Consider the following 18,517-nt stretch of genomic DNA (forward strand, 5'->3'; position numbering starts at 1 on the left):
ACAGATCAGTCAAATGTGTTGAATATTTAATGGTGTGACATTTACACCAGTGTGAGAAGTCCCATCTCCTGTGAGTCAACACTCAGGGAGTCTTTGTCTCAAAAGCTTTTTATTCCAGTACATCTCAAATGCATTAGCATTAATACGACTACAGGAAATTAAATCTTCATGTGTACATGAAGAGGCTTCCTCGGGTCAAACATCTTTTGTCATACACTGTCTAGACTCAATTACAGCCATTAATGCACAGATTTTTCTAGTATTTTTCTAATTGTGTATGTAACGCTGATAATTTCGTCAACACATCCAGATTATTTTCTCATAACAAGACGTCCTTCTGATGTTTGATAACGTAATGAAAAGTGAAATGGCCTCCAACTACATCTCGACTAAATGAGAGGAAAGATTAAGATGAATAGCTACATCTGGCTCTCACTTGAAACTCTAAAGGAAGTCAAGATAACCAAGGAGGGTCTGGTTATTCATCACCATCCAGACATGTGCCCGTACACAACTGTAACTCTTTAGAAAAACAGACACAGACAGACGGAAACTCACCAGCCATGCACACTCGAGAGCAGCACCTGACTTTGGGCCCTGTTTTTAAAGAAAAAAAACAACCACTACACAGAGTTATACTGTAAAGGAGCGGGAGGGAAAGCGGTGGATTGACAGCTGGTTCAGGAGGGCACCTGGTTAATTTCACCTATCATCCAGACCCTTAGTGCCCCACACATCCCCTTGCATCGCTCCCTCCTTCGCTCTCCACTCTTTTTCTCAAGGGAGCAACTTTTCCTCCAGATCCTGACTGACATAAACCCCAGAGCCTCAGACCCCAAAACAGAATTCGCTGCAGACCCTCTTCTGTCTGCTTCATCTATCTCTTTCTTCCACGATTTCCATCCCCTTAACCATCGCTCCCTTTGTTCTTGCAGTCGATCGATGCACCATAACTCAACTGGCCTCTGGTGTTTGATGTCTGAGCTCTGGATATCATTTCAACCATTTGCGTTGAGTCAGTGAACCACTCTGATAATACCTTGTCTCACGAACACAGGCATACACACAAACACATATATACACTGACGCACACAGACAGGCACAATATATATACACTTAGTAATAAAAACAATATTGAGACAGAGGGATAACATGAGGGAAAAGGGAAAAGAGACTGCAGTAAGTCTTCATACACAGAAAGCCTAAAAACAGTAGGCAATATGTCATGAAACTTGTTCACTGTTCTGTGCAGCTCTCAGTTTGAGACACAGTTAAAAAAAATAATGTTAAGTATCCTAAAAAAGACTTAATGTAATATGATGTACTAGATATGACATTTACATAGAAAAGCATAGACCTTGATGACAAATTGCTTATGGTTCATGCAAGTCTCCTTTCATCGCATCTGGACATCACAGTAATTTGTTTTACCACTTTTTCCCGCACCCAGGCTGCATCAGAAATTTCATACTAACCATTCAGTACGCTAAAACAGTACATGGGAGGTTTTTTAAGTACGTCTGAAACCTTTGGGTGATACCAATAACACACGAGGTGCATGCTTTTTCCTGCTATGCAAGCACTAGACAGTCTGCTGGTTAATATATCCCACAGTGTGTCGACAACAGCAACAACACATCAGACAGCGATCAAGTCAGCTCTGTGTAATGTCAGTAATGCTTCAGTTTAAATGTTAGTAAGGTTTCACTTTGTTGGGTATAATATGTTCTTTAAAATTAGTTAATTGTTGACATGGGTTACCATGGTTATGTGTCGCAAACCATTAAGGAGGCTCTCAGGAAATGATGTTACACATGCTGAGCAGTGCATCCAAAAAGACACATACTTCTGTTTATTTACACAAAAGCATGTGGGTATGTAGTGCATAGTTTCTGATTTCAGACGCACCATCAGACATGGTAAATTAATAGAATTAAGTGTTTATTTTAACTCCTATTTTGCAAATCTTAATCAAATTTGGATTTGCACAGGATCTGATAAAAATTCAGTGGAAGCTAGGTATAGTAACTACATACAGAATTAATGAAATATGTTTCCTTTCGACTAAATGTGTTATGAGAAAGCAGCAGCAGTAGTGTCACACAATGTAGTGTCACACAATGCAACCCAGCTGCAGTTTAATGTGTTGGTCAGTTGTGTATTTATGTGCCTCGCTCAGCAGTGACAAATGAGGAAATCTTTTTTTCATCTTTTTTTTCCCTTCTGTTGACACTAATTACATAACTAAGAGTGTTCTTAGAAATTTGTGGGGTTTTTTTATATATTTTTTTTTATTTTATTTTTTTACAAGGAGTCCCTGTTACATAAGTTGGTATGAGACTTCATTTAATTTTGTCATAAATTTTTGAATTGTCCTGTACATTTTGCAGCATTTTAATATTTTACAACCTTATGGTGGCAGTGCTATTTACATTCGGATACACAAATTATACAGATATTTTTATTTTCTATGATAATTATTAAGGATTTTTGCAACACAGAGCACAACCACCTGGTAGTTGGAGGTATTCACTTTGCTTAAAGGGATAGTTCACCCAAAAATGAAAATTCAGTCATTATCTACTCATCCTCATGCCGATTGAGGGTCGGGTTTATTTTGTTAGTCTACAAAACACTGCTGGAGTTTCACTGGAAAACAGCATTGCAGAATCTCCCAAACAATGGAAGTGAATGGTGACCAGTTTTCAAATGTGAAAAGCAACTAAAGAAACCCGAAAAAAATGCCACCATAATCCTTATCTGGATTGGAGTCCCCTAAAGTCCTGACATGCTGTTTTCACACTGTCGCGCCACACACACTCACTTCAGACAGTGTGCATGTGCACATGAACGAGGCTCCAAGCTAAGGATCTACAGTGAAGATTCAGGCTAAAAACATGGTGTAAATAACATTTTTTGGTCAACTTGGCATGTTGGGGCTTTAGGAGGCTTGGATTACACCCGACTAGCAGTATGGAGGCATTTTGTTTTTATTCTGTTATTTTTGTAACGTTTGAAAGCTGGTCACAATTCACTTGCATTATTTGGAAGATAATGCAACACTGTTTTCCTGTGAAACTCCAGCAGTGTTTTGTGGATTACAAAACTAAATTCAACCTTCAGTCAGCATGAGGGTGAGTAGATAATGGCTGAATTTAATTTCTGGGTGAACTACAACTTTAAAATAACAATCAAATTTGTTTTGTGTGGGAAAACTACAAAAACCAAACATACTGAAGAATGGAATCAGTGAAACACAATTATTTTCTAGTATGTGAAGCTCGTTATGTACATACATGGTGTAATTTCACAGAAATCAATAATCTATACAGCTCCTGCCTCAGCTCCCTTGAAGCAGAGGCTGACTTACCAAAGCGTAGCAGCAGCGAGAGATCCAATTTGACCTATCATGTCATGAGATAGAGGAGTGTGTTCAGGTGCAATGAGCTGGGAGGGAGTGCGGTTGTCATGTTCCCTAACGTGTAGCAGGATGTATTGCTGGCAGAAGCAGCAGGGGAGATCCAGAGTCTCTCCTGAACACTCACAGCCTCATGAAAGAATGATGGTTGATTACCTGCAGGAGATGAGCTGCGCGGGCCCTCCGGAGTCACAGGACAGCACATTAACGCTGCAGAGCTGCACGGTTGAGGATGACTTGAGAAAAGAAGAAGCAGAAAATCCATCTTTGTGGGGGGGGAGGTTTCCAAGAATTGTGCAGAAAATAAGACCTCACACATTTAAATGAACTCATGTCAGTCTGCAATGTCATTCTAAACTGATTTAAAGCAGGATTTCATAATATTATCTTTGTACCTTTGAGTTCGCATATAGTCATTTCTGAGAGGGAAAAAAATGCTTAAAGAAACTGATTTGACCCCAAAATGTGTAAGCCAGCAAATGAAATGACCAAATATCTGAGGCCACGTTTGAAAATCACAAACATTTAATTTTCATCTGTAAATTCCCACAAATAAATGTGAATGAATGAAACTGTTAATGCTACCAAAACCTTTACTTTACTGAAGTTTATCACCTGTTTACCTTCAACACCTGTCAACACTTTCACCTGACACTGGTTTTGTTGGTTTAAAAACAAAAATCAAGCCATATTTTCATGTATAGTCTGCAGATTTGACTGTTGATACCCTTTTTGTGCCACGGCTCCACTCACTCTGGGAGAACAAGGTCCAGATGGCTCGGGGGCCCCGTCATTTTCCCTCCACCAGCCACTCTGCTTATCGGCAAGTTCACTTCACTTCAAGGAACCACTGACAGCTCTGTTAATTAGCACCTTTAGCCCCTTTTTTTCCCAGACATGGACAAATCTAAGATATTCATATGTCTATTAACTCCCTCTTCTTCCACACATATTTAGCTTGTTGGCTTTTTATGATAAAACCCAAATTAGTGGAGAATGACAACAATTTCTCCCATATTTAACAGCATATTTCTGGGTAGGTTGTTGAAAGAGATCAGGAATAAATTAATGTTCTAGAGTTGCACAGAATGAGAAATATCTGTTTAAGTGGTATTATTTGTGCTTTCCCAAATAACACATTTCGATTCAGGTGAATTCCTAATATGTGCAAATAAAGTGTAATTTTGGTTTAAAAAGTCAGGGCTACAATTAATAAATTTCTTCTATTTTTAAGATAGGATGTTTAAGCAATGCAGAAGCTTATGCAAATTAGTCCTGTAACACACTTGAAATAAATTTTCTTGAAACTAATTTTCCATTACCTCCAGATGTTTGTTGTTATCAATAACAATAGAGGGAAAATGTTGAATCCGTGGAAATTCTTTGATCTCTTTATTGTCAACTTTAACAAAGATATGATTAGCAGATATTTGGATACTAACACTGACATAATGATAACAATAAAAACTTGAGTCATTATAAATCCTTCATCTCATCATTATCATCACCACTGAACCAAAGATTTGCTTTATCTGAAACTGAAGGCCACAAGACGCAGTTCATGGCAGCACAGTGGCATCAGTCCAGGGTCAGTCCAGGGCTCTTGGCCTCTACCCTCAGCGGAACTGAGTTCCTGACCTGTCGGCCATTTGTCCGAAGCGCAGGTTAGATTCTGGACAGCCTGCAGAGGAGGAGAATCAAGCTGCAGCTTTGATCTGCTGCCATGGATTGGGAGTAATGAAAGTGCCCTTGCTAAATTACAGTGGGGTTCAAAAGACTAATAAATAATCATGTCCACCAGCTACAGGTGACGGCTACAATCTAGGTCACATTCTGTAATTAAATAGTAAAGATGATTGCTAATGGATCAATAGACATTATGATGGATCAATAGATATTAAATTTATCACAAAAAGTCAGCAAAAATGGTCATTATCTGCACCAAAGTGGTATACATCAAACATATTTCATCCAATAGTTCAGGCATATTACCCAATAGTGTGGGTCAACCTTACCCAAATTGCAGCATAAACAAACTCAGTGGATTTTCTGTCCTCAGTGGGTTCTGAATGAGAGAAAAGGGTTCAGAATTATTTACATATCACTTAAAATAACACTTCTATATACTTTCAACATATTCATGATGCCAAATTGGCACTAATCAACATTAATGTTGGCAGTGATAAACATCAACATAGATATTACGTAAAACTTGTTTTTGTTACAAAGATATTGCAAGAAAATGAACCCACCATAAGCAGTTTTGACCACCTATGCATCTGAGGGTTGAGAGTTTTCTTTTGCACATTCACTGTACAGCATCCAACTCCTAACCTGATATGTAGGAGGGTTTGTTATTTCGTGATCTTGCGGCTCCAGCTGCTTTGCAAAGTAATCCAACTCCATGTTTCATGTAAAACACAGTTTCTGGTTGACTGTAGCACTGAAATCTCTCTGTGTGTGTGTGTATCTGTTTCTTTACTCTGCGATGTCCCTTTGGCTGCTCTGTATAATTAAAATAGCAAGATGTTGTTTCTTTTCTGTGACCTTTCTGTGATTTTTTCTTTTCTCATCGAGGAAGGGTTTGGTTCACTAAAACTCTATCAGAGTCTTCTTGACCATGACTGATTCGATAATTTGGTGGAGATAAATAAAAAAAGAGCTGACCAAAGGTTTAATCCTCTTGTGCGTTTGAAGTGGTCAGTTGAATGAGGGGGCGGGACAAAGGGTGTTGATTGATAGCCACTTGGCCTATAGGGCCGCCCAAGCTTCCTCCAGAAGGTCACGTCCTGTCTGGCCCCTGTCCACTGCACACTTCCACAACATATCCGGGGTCTCGGCCCTCCAAGCGCACAACTTACACACACATATACACACACACTCACAAGCTCCGTACCCCCTTGGCGCCATGCTGCGGCGGTGGTCAGGGCCTTGCGTGCCATCCAGGGTCTGGTGTGAGGGGGAGGGGAGGAAGCATGAGGGGTGAGAGAGATGGGAAAATAGTCTTCAACCAATCACAACCCTCAGTTCTCCTTATGGAAAAGGTTACAGCACTCCTCCTCCCCGTCTCCAGTCACTCTAACTGTAATTTTAGGTCATTCTGTCTTTCACATCTATATTACTTAACACACCAGATGTAGAGTATATAACCTGTTGGCTCTGCTGCACCTGGCTGTGTATATATTAGTCTTCAAGGGAATCCTACCACCACTCAACTGTGCTCAATGTCACTGAAAAGTAGTGGCCACTTTTCAGAGATGCTGCGTAATGTGTGTAACTTTGAGTGATTCCTGATGAATGACTCTTTGTACGCAAACTTTTCCACACTGTCCAGTTTGCAGGCCCTGACACTGTACGATCACTTCAAACTTGCTTTCCAAACATCCAGGACTCAAACCGCGATGGGAGGCCCAGAGAAGCTCCCAGGCTCTCAACCTTCTCTGTGTGACCTTGGACCATGGCTATAGCTCCATCTTTTGGTAGGTAAGTGAAGTGCAGCACTAAATGAGGACGCGTGAAAAAGGCATTTTTAGATATCATTTTGAAAGTCTTTGAAAAATAATACAACGAAGATCATATTAGCTGGAAATAAATCAAAGTATGACAATAGTACTTAATGTTTAAAAAGGTAACAGGGGATTATGTGGCCACAGTTATGCATCAAAAGCTTTTATCAGCTGCAAATGTTCATGACTAATGTTTTACTCTGTTTTTATTTAATTTATGTGTTTTAAATTCATATGGAAGCCCTGTTCTTGCTAGTTAAAAAAAGCTATTCCCATGCTATGTCATCCTTTTGCAGTAAAAAGTCAAAATAATGAGATGAAATGACTTTTTATATCATAATTATACCTTTTTAAATTATATTTTTACCTTCTGTGTCAGAGATTTATTCTTTTATCTCATAATTTTGACTCTTTATCTCATTATTATGCCTTTTTATATTGCATTTCCAACTTTTATCTCATAATTTTAACATGTTATTTCATAATTTTACTTATCTCATAATTATGACTTTTTATCTCATGATTACAACTTCTTGATTCATAATTTCAGTTCTTTATGGGGATATTTTTTTTTAATAAATTCATGTTAACCACTGTGGATGAAATTAAATGCTGCACTTACATTTTCAGTCAACAATTAAATAATTCAGTCTTACAATATCAAACATAAATTATCAATTGTGTGAAAATAATCAAAAGTGTTTAAAGTTTTTAAAGCACTCTGAAATACTGGTATTAAATCAGACTAATAAAATAATTGTTTGGATGGAGTGGCAAGCTTCTCAGCAGCTCTGTCTTAACAAGCTTTGTCATCTTGTTATCCCGGGTTTGTCTTTGGCTTTCTCCTACTTCAATGTCCAGTGATTATTTTGATTTTTTTTTTTTCTCTGATCCTGGGGAAGACAAATGAAGTGTGTAACCACAGAGAGACAGAGCGCTCGCAGAGGGTGAAAAGAGAGTCTGGGAAAACATTCCTTAGAGAAGAAAAAGAGAGAAGGGGAAGAAAAGGAAGAAGAAGAACGGAAAGATGTGGTAATAACATTTTTCAATATGCTCAGTCTTGTAAAATATCAAATGAAAATTTTACAACCCAGGATGCAGTGGCATGAAGTTTAATTAAGTATTAAGAAAAACAAATCAATTTAAATACCCTATAATCCAGCTTGTTTAGCTTTCACTGCATTGTTAATGCATGAGCTAACACTGATTGCTGTTGTGTACAATCAGAGGTTTGACACTGTACAAAATCACACTCACACTAAATGAGCGATTCTAGTTCAGCTTTACACTGAAACCCCATTATCCCCAAAACATTTGCATGATACGGTCAAAGCATAACACACCTCTGCTCATCAATAATGAAAAACAGATGAAAAAGGGGGGATAGATCGGGCTTTGAAAGGGTTGAGGACATCGTGGGTGACAAAATTTTAAAAAATACAGTAGTGTGAATTTGAATTAACTAACTTGATTTTGATTGACTGATATAACTGATCCACATATAGCATGCCCAACCCAAACAAGACACCATTATTTAGAAAAATAGACCAGACACCAGAGTAAGAACATGTGTTAGAAATAATATTAAGGAAATAAATAATCCTGATGGTTTTTTTCCAAGCTTTAGAGCCAAAGGTAGCCAACTTTATTAAAATTAAACAACCATTCTGTCATCTTCAGTGCACCAGAACACTTCTGGATTTTAAACAGTTAATTTATTACAGGTATTCTTCACTCACATAATATTAAGGACAACACAGGAGAAAATGTGATTCAAACACATGTTTTTAGAAGGATTCCTGTTCTCAGCTGTGCAACTGAAGACTTTTGACTTCTTCAAATTTTAAGTTGACTGAATATGAAAGGAGAAGTTGAGGTTATTTTGTAATAATTCAAAACAAAACTTGACATTAATTCAGGAGTAATTGATATTAATAAATTTAAAATTAAGTTGAACCAACAACTGGTCAGTCTCACTGAACATTATATTTCAGCAACTATGAGTGATCTTAAAGTGTATTAGAGACACACAGCAAGTTTTCATCATATATGTTTTCTACAGTCTAGAGGGGTCTCAGGAGAGTTTTAACTTTGACACAAGGCATGCTGGGAAGTCTGCTAATACGCTGATCATGTCTCTAGAAACCTAATTCAAAGAGTTGATTGAACTCTGTACAGCACATTCATTCAAGTTAAAAGACTTCAGTTTAGAAGAACTCATGTTTATATATTCTGAAGTGTTCTGAAAATAATTACTAGAAAAGTTTAAGTTGAATTAATTTAAATTAGTGAAACTTGTATGTTTGTTAATATGAGTGAGAAAAAAATAATTGCACTAAATTCCTGTTTGTTTGTTTTTTACATCATATAATATTTAAAAAGATTTAGTGCCATAACTGTGTTTGATTTTAACATGTTTATAATTTGGATTGTATAAGAAGTGGTAGCGTGACAGAGGAAATGTGGTGGAAAGAGATGTACTCAAATTTCTCAGTAAGTCCACAGGTCACTTTAGGGAGCCGGGGGTCGGATCGGTGCCAGAGAGAGGAGGAAGGTGTTGACTAGATGCAAACGAGTTGGCCCCATCGAGGAGCGACAGTGGAGCTGATAACCCAGTTTCCACCCACCCAGAGAGGACCTCTTTATAAGGGCTTTCTGATGGGGCCCCAGGCACCTGAACATCCCCAAAAATAACCTTCTCTGAGTCCTGATGCAGTGCTGCATGGCTCCATGCCAACAGCACAACACACGCTAGTCTTTCTTGTACCCTCAGTCAGCCACACAAATAAGTCCTCTCATATTAAAGGAACAGTTCAGAATTTTTGAAGTACGGTTGTATGCAGTATTTATCCATAGTCAGTTTATTACCTACAGTAGATGGCAGTCAGCACACAACCAGTTTGGAGAAGCAGCAGGAGTACTGCTGTAGGAAGTTTGGCAAAGTGTGGACAGATAAGCAGCAAAACATTTTTTAGTCACCTGAACCAAAAAATCTATATCAGTTTAAGTGTACACTATATTTAGAATATCTTCACCTTGCCATCAGACAGCCTTTTCTGATGGAAAATCACTATTATGTAAATGAAATATCACTCTGTCCAAACCAACCAAAGTCCTTTGGCAAAAACAGTCATTTTTCTTTGCAGACCATGGCCATCTCTAGTCTACCACTGCTGCGAGTTAGGTTGTTTGTGTTATTGTGTGACTTTGGTGTGTCCAAACTAACCTCTTAAAACACCAAAGTCATACAAATACAAAAATGAACTAACTTATCAAGGCAGTGGTAGACCTGCAACTGCCATGTTGTACAAGGAAAAGTTTATGTTTTTGTCAGTGGAGTCTGGTCTCTTTGAGGAGAGCAGTGTTTGACTTATATAAGCATGCTTTCATGTCAGAAAAGGGTATCTAAAGGAAGGGTAAAGTGATTAAAATACTCTAGATATAGCTACACAGATACACGTACAGTGATATTTATTGTTTTTAGGTGGGGCCTTTTTGAGGTGGCTAAAATACCTCTTGCTGCTGATCTCATCCACAGTAGTTCTGCTTCCTGTACTGGTACTCCTGCTGCTTCTCCAAACTGGGGCATGCTGACCACCATCTACTGTAGACACAACCACACTTCAAAAAATTCAAACTATCCCGTTAATGCTGGCTTTCTTAATTGTGGATTCATGTATGGAGCAGAAAAAAATAAAAGAAATGTCAAATTTCATGTGTTACCAGTAAACACACAGGATCAAACTGTCAACTTTCAAGAGACTTTGTCGAACTCTGTTCTTTACACAGTTTCAACACATATACATTCATGTGCAGTCCCAGTGATAGGTCCATTTTCCTGCTTTAGAATACACACATCAGTCCCAACAACCTCTATTTTCAGGGTTTGTGGTTACAATGACACAAAATATAGAAAGTGTGGGAAGATGCTGAGGGTAATAAAAAAAAGAAAAAGAGGTGCAAAAACAAGAAAAAAACAGAGGCCTTTGCGTGCTGACTGTATTTCATTTTCATGGCACAAAGGCAAGCAGCGGAAATACTGTCTTGCAGCTTGCTTTAGACGTAATAGTCCCCGCTGAAAAGCCTCTTTCCTTTCTCAGAGGGTGCATCCAGATTTACAGCTTGACAGCGGTAACAGATCATAGCAGAGACGCAGCTCTCTGGCAGTGAAGGATGTTCTTTACATTACGATTGGCAGGTGGTGGTTTCAGGCCGCATTGTTTAATCAGAAATCATACTGTTGGATACTTGAAAATGTAAGAAGGGGATTATAATGAGACAGCAGAACATTTATGTCATACATCTGTAAATCTTAAGTCATCTTAAATTGTCCCAGACACTTTGAAACCCATAGTAAGTCACTGGCACGAGAATTTTTTGGCATCTCACCCTTTTGCCGAACATCCCAAAGTAATTATTACAAATGAGAGGGTCATTTGAGGCATATAAGTAAAGGACATGTCAAGCAGTGCACAAGTAGTTTGTTTAGCCTGGTGAGGGGCCTGCTGGGGGTCAGGAGGTTCCCAATTATCAAGAATCATTGAAACTTACCAAAAAGTCCTGGAAGGATCCTTTACTTAAGTCAAAGTACTTTTACCGACCTATAAGAATACTCTGTTATGTTAAATACAACTTTTGCATTGAAAATTTACTGAAGTACAAGTATGTAAATACAATCAGGTAAATGTACTTAAAGTATTAAAGGTACTCAGTGAAGAAAATGTCCAGTATGTCATTAGATTATCTTTACTCATGCATTTCAAGGGCAGGATCAATTAATCTGCTGATTATTTTCTCCATTAATCAACCAACCAGTACAAAATTAAATTAGCAAATGTATATTTGTTTTTTTATGAAGTAATATTTCTTAATTTTTCTCTGTGATGTAGCTGAGCAAAGTAAAAGAAAAAAGTAAAAGTAAAAAAGAGTAAAGAGTAAAGTACAAGTACAATTACCTCAACATTGTACTTACACATATGAAAGCCCATTTCTGCCACTTTCAAAAAATTCCTCATGACAAGTCATGATTATGGGCCAAAAAGTCATAATTATGCTATAATAAGTCATAATTATGAGATAAAAGTCCATTTTTATCTTATAATTCTGATTTACCATGGGGATTTTTGTTTGTTTTGGTATATAGAAAAAGTTAAGTAAGCAGATCACATCTCTAGAAGTATATTTTCATTCACAGTATAGCTGTTAGTCCCGTTCCTGAACTCCAGCTTGTCACACTTCATCACAGAAACTTCACATTTTCAAAGGCTTTCAGATCTGTGTGATCAGTTTGCCAATCTGGTTCCTATTCAACATACTGTAATGATGGCCTGCAGCCAACACAACCCCAACAGACATTTTCTATTTCTAATTAGGACATTTCTGGCCCCGAGACAGTCCCACTGACTACAGTTCTTCCCTTGTGATCAAGCTAATTTAAGGTTCCCTTTAAGCGTCTGCATGGCAGGTTGTTCCAAGCATCTTCATGAGCCGCCTGTTTCCAAAACAAAGCCACAGCACTGTAATTACAATATGACAATAAACCGAGCTAACCAGCAGTTGACCCAACAACATCTCAGCTCCACCCAGTCGGAGAGAACAGCCCTGTGTGACCTGCATGAAAACAAACAAAAAAAAGAGAGTCCCACTGAACATATTCATCAGTTAATGAGTCGTCAGCAGTTTCCTACGCAAGAGAACGAAACTGCTGAGGCGACAGCGGCTAATGTCAGTCATGTTGGCCCTGTCATTCCTCAAGTGGCCTTTTGCCTCGTAAGCGATAGCCTGAGAAAGGGCAGCAATCTTATCATCGGAGAGAGCACACAGAGAGGAGAGCCAGACTGCAGGGACGGCTGCTCGGGAAAAACACACAACACACTCACATATCTGCAAACAGATAATTGTTTTGATAAAAGATTAACATTACTGACATGTGGGGAAAAATCTGCATGTGTTGTTCATTGGCATCTAGAGCACAAAGTTACTGGGTTTGTACACAGAAACCCTGATCTAAATTACTTTCTGTCACGTGTCTGACTTTGACTTAAGAACAAGTGAAAAAAAGGTTGCTTTTTTTTTTGGTAGGATCATTTTTCACCCATTTTCAGCATTGTGGAAAGACATGATAGTAAAGTTGCATAACTTGTTAAGGTGCACTATATGTAGACTTCCTGATGTTTTAGAGTGGTGGGAGAAATTAAAGTTACAGTTGGTAACTTTTATAAAAATGATTTGTGGTCATATTTGCTACTAGAAGCCCCGGGAGGAGCCAGAAGAACCTGATGTTTTAACTTATTTTCTGTCTCATATACTACTGTCAGGATACACACAGACAAAACAACAAATGATGCCCGACAACAAGAACTGACCAAAAGACACCTGCCAAAACCTTTTTTTTAAACCTGGTTGCATGTGATGAAAAAATAAAGGTACTGTTTTCAGTTCTTAAGTCATATACACAAGAGAGAAAACAATTTATATCAGAAATGGATTACTAGATTTTTTTTTTTCTCACTTGTCTCAGGGGTTCCATATGTGTACTAGATTTAAATGCCCACGTTTTAGCCAATTAACAACACATCATGTATGTATATGTTTGGCGTGACTGCTGACATTTTTCCACAGCACAAAATTAGATTCAACCATCAGATTCAATACATAAGTACGTTTATTCAATTTTATCCCCCATATGAGAGTATCAGGACGTGTTATCCGCTCTGCTTGGACCAATTGAGTATCACTTAAGTGATAAAAAAAAACTCTTTGCTGGACCAAAATGTTTGCTCTGTTAAATTAAATTTACTGGGAGTTATCAGAACAGTGTGTGCACACATGCGCATGTTTTTTTGTTTGTTTGTTTGTCTGTTTTGAAGGTTTTAGATGCACACTTTCTATTCTCTGTTCATTTGTCCAAATAATACTACAATACAATACTATAACATTTTATAGTCATATGACTTTTAGTCATATTTAATTTCAATTTGTAAAGAAAATTGAAATATTATTGATGTAGCGGCAAGCAGCAACTGTTTTGAAACTTTCCTTGTGAAGCCATATTTCAAATGGGGCGTGGAATGAGTCGATCATTAGTAATGCAGAATTGTAACTGATGCACCAAAAATCTATATTTAGTGGTTATTGAATGTCCTCTACAGCTGTATACACAGAGACAGCAGTGCTGCTGTAACCACTGCCTACAGCATTTCTGTCCCACTCTCATGAGAGCAGCAGTACTCTGATGCTCAGGCTCTTTGGCTTATCTCGAGTGGATGCTGTGTCAGTCCTGGGAACCCTAAACAAAGATAAAGCTGCCGTTCCTGTGGACTGGAGAGCTGCTGTAGCACTAGAGAGCGCCGGGACGGGGGAGAGGGGCCATCAGATAGACGGGGAGGGCGAGGGATGGTTTCACAGAAGACCGCGTATGAGGTAGAGGCAGGCTGCAGCTCAGTATCTCTGTGTGAGGATTTACTGATATCAACGTAACCTCCTTCACTCCAGTTTGTTCTGGCCCCAGATAGCCAGGGGACAAGAAGTACAAATGCCCTATCTGGATGTTGTTCTCTACAAATTACTTTTTATAGCTAGCTCGTGGTTTGCTCAGGTGTGTGTTTCATGAATCATTTCATGTACAGCCCCCCATTACCTCCTTCACTCCTACACACACACACACTTGGTTTATTTGTCTCTTGCCTGAATTTATCATAAAATATTTTTAATGTTGCTGAATTAGTAAACATTGTCCCACAACAATCCTATTTTGCCCCATAACTTTAAGCGAACTATACTCTATCAGACGTTATTCATGGCTGCCGTTTTGAGATGAAATAGTAGAATAACCACAGGTGTTACCAATGATACTAATTAAGGTCCCATTCCATTTAGTGTAGCAGAGTCTTTCTGGTGAGCCACCATGCACAACTGCAGCACCCTGACTCTGTTTGACCTGAATGGAACAGAACTTTAATTAGCATCACTGGTAACATCTGTGTTAACTCTGTGATTTCATATCCAAATGGCTGCTGTGCAAAGAGTTTTTAAGATGAATGAATACTTCAGAAATGAAAAGAAATTAGCCACTTCATTAACGACTTTCAGTGGGATTACCTCCTTTAAAAAATTTTAGATCTGGACACTATGATGTCACTTAACTTTTTTGCAGGTGTGAATTGTCTTTTAACCCATATCAAATCTATGGCTGTGTGTAGGCACAATATGCTCATTAAAAGAGATCAACATGAAGATGTCAAAGAGTCAGTTAATATCATGAATACAAAGTAAAGCAAAGTACATTCTGCAGCCTATTTAAGCAAATCTGTCCATTAAAAAACTAAATCCATGGATTATTTATTGGAATAAGCTGATATTGCATTAAAAAAAATGACAAATCATGTTAATAATACACATATTACACTAATATAATAACGTTATTGCACTTTTTGCATGCTTCAGTATATTTATGTTGCAGACTCTCTTCACCTCCCTTCACTTGTATTTTGAGAGTAATTTATTTGCTAAAAAAGATGCACAATAAACAAAGTTCATTGATAGCGATACTATTATTATTCATTTTATATATATATATCACTCTAATATTGACACTGTGAATTCATTTGGCCACAATAATTGTGAAAACTTTGATTTTGTAATAGCCCTTATCTGGCGTTACACTCTGCATACTGTAATAATGTATTCATACATAAGTGTGTTTCTGTTGCATGTACTATATATACATGTATATGAATACTTAATACATGAAAGTGTTTTTGTAACACTGTCATCATTTTGAAATCTTTCAACCAGAAGAACTCATGTAAATAAGTTCAGAAGTGTTCTGAAAATAAATACAGAGCTGAATTAAACTGTATAAATAAAACTTGGATATTTGCATAGTAATGAGAAAAGATAAGTTGATTCTGTTAAATTAATGCAGGAATTTTTTTTTTACAGTGTACCACACTGTATGCACAGAAAACACAATAAGTTTATATTATATTTGTGCTAGTATATTTTTTAGATCTGTTTTTAGTGTTTTAATATTATATTAAAATTGTATTAAATATATGGCTCTCCCTGAGGTTTCTTCCATTATTTTCCCTGTAAAAAGGGTTTTTCGGGGCACAGATTGCAAAGCCCCCTGTGTCAAACTGTGATTTGACATATTGGTCTATATAATTAAAATTTGACTAAACTTTATTATTATTAGTTTTGATAATAATATGTAGCTTTGTTTTCTTTAGAAAAAGATATCAATAATATCTGACACTGATAAGATATAAACATACTTTGGATTTGTTTTACTATAATGAATATTGATGTAGTTGTAGCTTCTCATAAATTGCACCACAAACTGAAACTTTGCTTGTTTTACCCCCTACCCCGAGGAGCTGCTGTGTTTTATGAATGGATGTTACTTGGAAGATCCCTCCGCTCTGAAAAATGACAGCGCTCTGCTGTGTGTCCGGTGACAATCTCCATGGTGACTCCGCCGTGTTTGGACCAAATACATTACCTACTGCGTCTACCACCCATTTTCTTCCATCTTTAGCAGCATTCACACAGACGACTGGAAGGCACAAATCTTCGCTGAAGAGCCTCTGCAGCCATGAATAACCTGTGATAGCATGTGCACATATCGTCAGCAAACAGCTCGCACTGTAACCACATCCAGATGGAATGAGCCACTTGTCTGTCTCACATTCAGCGGTGCAGTGCTGCTCTTCCCTCTCAGGCTTCTGTGCATGTGGTCATGTTTTGCACCTTCCAAGCAGCTGAAGAAAGGAGAGAGAGCTTTGCTTTGCCAGATGATCGACTGTCCGATCTTCTGCAGGAAATAAATTACGCCATCGTTTGACGTGCAGAAAAAAAACAACCAGTTGTGAAGCTTGACAGATGTGAGAAGACCAGTCCATTATTAATGACAGAAAGTTTAGTATAATACAGATGTTTTTTAAGTTTAATTTAAAAAAATTAAACTACAACAATTTGTGACTCAATGCAAATCAAATCAACAGCACAACTTATTTACTTTGGCTTGATTTTAGTTTAATTTAGCTTGTTTTAATATGGTGAAAATTTAAACACTTTGACTTGAAGAAAATATTAAGGGAAATATCACATGTAAGACATAAAAATTAGTAAAGCTGGGGTGTATGTCAAAAGCAAGACTTGGTGGTTGTTCATTTTAAAATAATTAATTATAATAATTTTACAACACACTTAATTCATGTTGAATACTACAATAGATTTTTTTTTCTTAATATTATTTCTAGCAGTCTGCTCTTGCTTTGGCAGGGGTCAGAGCATTAAGTGACATAGGCGGTCAAAGTATTAAACTACTATGTACACATATTCTCATGCGATATAGTGTTACAAAGCTGAGATTGTTGTGTTTCGATCAGTGCATTTCCAGATAGTTTTCCATTTTGTGTCTTTCTTCTCTTGCCATCTCTGCAAATAACCTATTATAACTAGTCCTGAAAACATCTGGGACTCCCTGATACAACTGCATTGGTAATTTTCCACCAAAAGAGTGCAGCATTGTACCTCATACAGATGCTGCACTGTTTTAATCATATTAAAGTGATGAAAAGTAGAACATCTGAGGCATATATGTCACAGAAGTGGTGTCCTCTTTGGTGGATACCAACATAATTTTTTTTTTTAAGCTGAATAATGAGAAGCTGAACATTTTGGACCAAGAAGACTCCCTAAAGAAGTGGCTGAACTCAATTTTGAGGTTCACAGAAAACCCACTCACACAAACCAGTACCTCATTTTTCCATTCACACCATTCACTGGGGCTTAAACTGGGAGAAATCCAGACTTTACACCAGCAGGAAGAAACGACATATCGACAAATATGAAGGCTGAGGACAGGGAACAAAGTGACATCAAACAGCTTTCCAAAGCCTGTGGTTACCCGGACTGGGCTTTCATTAAAAGAGCGACAAAATGTACAAAAGAATACCAGATAAAGAGAGTCAGACTATAGGCCTCCTGATAATATAACTCCTGTTTAATGCAGCTATATTGTCATCCCATATGTAGCCGGAGATTCTTTCTTCTAGACACAAGATTCTCATCATTAAACAGAGAGAGGAGACTTCCAACATCCTGTATGTGTCACATCACTGCAGCTTTCCTGCACACGAACGTTACATCATACACTACCTGGAGGAGTGAACCCTTTTCTGCATTTAGATGTATGACAAAAAGTAAACAGTCAAGGGGATTGTTTGATCCCTCAACAAAGTCCCTCAAACATTTTAAATAACCTACAATAAATAAACCTCCCAAAAACTATCATGAGAGGCACTTCTCAGAGAATATGACCCTGATGATGGCATCAGAGGATTGCCTTAGTTTGGGACTGAGTCTCTTAATTAATGGGAGGGTATAAAATAAACAGGCAAGCTCTGGGACGCCCTCGCTTTTCTCTGATGGAAACAGGAAGATTCATCAGAAAGGATACTGTAATTACATAAATATTATTGTAGGATCATGCCTGACCCATACTGAGAAGTTAACGTAAAGATATGCCGACCTCTGCTGCTTTATTATAGCTAATTCTTCACTGTACAATTGCCATGTCCATCTT

The sequence above is a fragment of the Lutjanus erythropterus genome, chromosome 20 (assembly GCF_056507025.1).
Source record: "Lutjanus erythropterus isolate fLutEry1 chromosome 20, fLutEry1.hap2, whole genome shotgun sequence".
Classification (NCBI taxonomy): Eukaryota; Metazoa; Chordata; class Actinopteri; order Lutjaniformes; family Lutjanidae; genus Lutjanus; species Lutjanus erythropterus.